Source organism: Parus major, unplaced genomic scaffold, assembly GCF_001522545.3.
Source record: "Parus major isolate Abel unplaced genomic scaffold, Parus_major1.1 Scaffold522, whole genome shotgun sequence".
Lineage (NCBI taxonomy): Eukaryota > Metazoa > Chordata > Aves > Passeriformes > Paridae > Parus > Parus major.
This window is the reverse complement of record NW_015379410.1, coordinates 25,841-28,652: the sequence shown is the minus strand read 5'-3', so window position 1 is coordinate 28,652 and position 2,812 is coordinate 25,841. Positions and strand designations below refer to the sequence as shown.

Genomic DNA, 2,812 nt, shown 5'->3' with positions numbered 1-2,812 from the left:
CACCACCCCATATAAGGACACAAACCACGCCCTCTTCCGCATCCGGTGTGTTGGCAACGCCCACCGACGGCACAAAGCCACGCCCACCCCGTACAACACCAAACCACGCCCCACCGATGTATTAAGTATGCAAACCACGCCCACGTATCCATATTAGGACATAAGCCACGCCCTCGGTAACAAACCCCGCCCCCTTTTCCCGCGCCGCCGGCCCGCCAGGGGGCGCTGTGGCGCGGCGGCCGCCCCTCAGCGCCGTGAGGCGGCTCCGGGCCGGGCCTGGGGAGGCTCCGAGCGGCTCCACCGGCCCCGCTCCGCTCCGGCCCCGCTCCACCGGCCCCGCTCCACCGGCCCCTTTCCGACCCCTCCGCTCCTCTCCCGGCGGCTCCCGATCTTCTCCGCTCCCCTGAGGTGAGCCCGGCCCCGCCGCAGCCTCGCCGGCCTCTCCGCGGCCTCCTCCTCCATCGCCCCCCCCTTTCCCCGCCTCAGCCCGGTCCTCCCGGCGGTGCCGCGGCCGCTCCGTTTCCGGCCTCGCTTCCTCCTCCTCCTCCTCCTCCTCCTCCTTCTCCTTCTTCTCCTCCTTTTCCTTCTCCTCCTGCTGCTCCTGGTTCCTCCCGCCAGCGCTTCGTGGCGCAGGAGCTGGGCAGGAATTCTCCTTTCCCTCACGGAGCATTTGGTGGCGATTTTGGGATGATTTTCTGGTGACTTTATAGTGATTTTTTGTGCTGATTTTGTGCTGTTTTGGTGGTGATTTGGGGCCGATTTGGTGGTGATTTTGGGCTGTTTTGGTGGTGATTTTGGGCCGATTTGGTGGTGATTTTGGGCTGTTTTTCCCCTCAGCAGCCGCCGGTGCCCGGGATGAGCCGCCCGCGCCGCCCTCAGGGCCGGGCTCGCCCCTCGGAGCCTCGCGGGATGGGATCGCTCCAGGTACCTCATCCCAATTTTCCTCTTCCTTTTCCCAAGGAATTCCTCCCAAATCCCCGCTCCCCGCGGGGGAAGTGGCGCAATTCCCCCTTTTCCAGAGCCTTTTCCAGCCGATTTTCCTCCTGAGGATTTGCCAACCTTTCCCCCCGCCCCCGCTGCCGGGGCCATCTGGTGCCTCTGGGAGCTTTGGAATTGCCCAAAATCCCCTCTTAAATTCCATTAAATTAAAATTGGGATTGGCCACGGTCACTCAACCCCTCGGGAATGTTTTCCCAGGAAAACTTCGGCTGGAGTTGGTGGGAAGTTTGAGTAATGAGAAATAATTACATTTAATCCCTCCCTTTTTTATTCCCTCCTCTTCCCTATAATCCGGGAGGGAATAACTGAGTGGAAAAGGGGATTTTCCAGCTTTTTTTTCCCCTGGAATTATTGAGGTTTTGGAGTTCTTCCTGGTGTGGATTCCATGGATCTACAGCTGAAAATAATTCCTGATTTCTTCCTTGGAATTCTGAGTGGGATTTTAGGGCTCTGCTCCTGGAATTCCTGGGAGATTTCTGCTGAAATTGTGGATAATTTCTGGAATTCCTGGCTGATTTCTCCTCCTGGAATTCCCTGCTCCAGATTTCCTGGATAATTTATGATCTCACAGTTCAGGGTCCATCCTTGGATCAGCCCAGGAGCTGCACTTGGGATCCAGCTGGGAATGTGAATTTTTTCCCTGCTTTTTCCCAGTTTATTTCCCAACTTTTTTGGGGAAAAAAAACCCAAAAAAACCAACTTGGAAAAACTCAAAAAGTGGGAATTTCTATATGGAATGTGATCCTTGTGAGGAGAGAATTCCAGGATGAATCCTCTGGGATTTCTGGGAAGAGGGAAAAGCTTTGGATGTGTTTTTTTTGGGATGAGGTAAAAGCTTTGGGAAAAGAGGGAATTTTTTTTTTTAGCCTGGAACCTTGGATTTGGGATTGGGATAGAAGAGGAAAATTTGGGATATGTGGAAAAACAGGGATGGGAATTGTGGGGAATTGTGGAATCCTGAATTTCCACTGCATTTTTTTTGAGGATTTGTTGAAAAATGGATTTTTTTTCCCACTTCTCACGGGGTTTTTGGGATCTAAGAGCCACAAAAATTTCTGGAATGTGGGATTTGGAGCGCTGGGAATGGCAGAAATGGAGCAAAACTCTCAGACTTTGATCAGGATTTGGGCATTTGGGGCTTGATGGAAAAGAAGTGGGGAAAAAAAGAGGGGAAAAAAAAGGAAAAATGGTATCTGGGATGGGACCTTGGTTTGGATCACTTGGAATATTTAGGGAGAATTCCTGAGGATTTTTCCCTCCTTTCTTTGGGAGTTGGAAAAATAAAAGGGATAAAGCAAATGCTTAAATTAACGTGGAAAAATATGAAATTAATTGGGAAAAATCTTGAATTAACAGGGAAAAATTGACATCATTTTCCCTTCAGGTGTATCCTGGATTTATCCCCTTGAATCCCATCCCTAATCCCAATTTTTTTCCCAAATTTAATCCAATTTTTCCCAAATTTCATCCCAATTTTTACCCCAATTTCATCCCAATTTTTCTCAAGTTCACCCCAATGTCTTCCAAATTTCACCCCAATTTTTTTCCCAAATTAATGCAAGATTTCCTTCAATTTAATCCAAATTTTTCCCCAATTTAATCCAATTTTTTTCCCAAATTTCACCCCTGTTTTTCTCAAAATTCACCCCAATTTTCCTCAAATTTCACCCAAATTTTTCCCCATTTTTTTCCCAATTTTCCCCAAACTTCACCCCAATTTTTCCCAATTTTCACCCCAATTTTCCCCGAACTTCACCCAAATTTTTCCCCATTTTTTCCCCAATTTTCCCCAAACTTCACCCCAATTTTTCCC

General features: G+C 49.4%; 1 protein-coding gene across 1 annotated transcript in view; it reads left to right on the top strand.

The window, feature by feature from the left end:
• The first annotated feature begins 229 nt into the window (after nt 1–229).
• LOC107199240 (phosphatidylinositol 4-kinase beta) overlaps nt 230–2,812 on the top strand; it is a 15,288-nt gene continuing 12,705 nt past the window's right edge. Inside the window, exons 1-2 of the mRNA XM_033511722.1 lie at nt 230–408; nt 838–924. The gene's annotated coding sequence lies outside the window, so the exon portion shown is untranslated. The remainder of the gene's footprint in view (nt 409–837; nt 925–2,812) is intronic.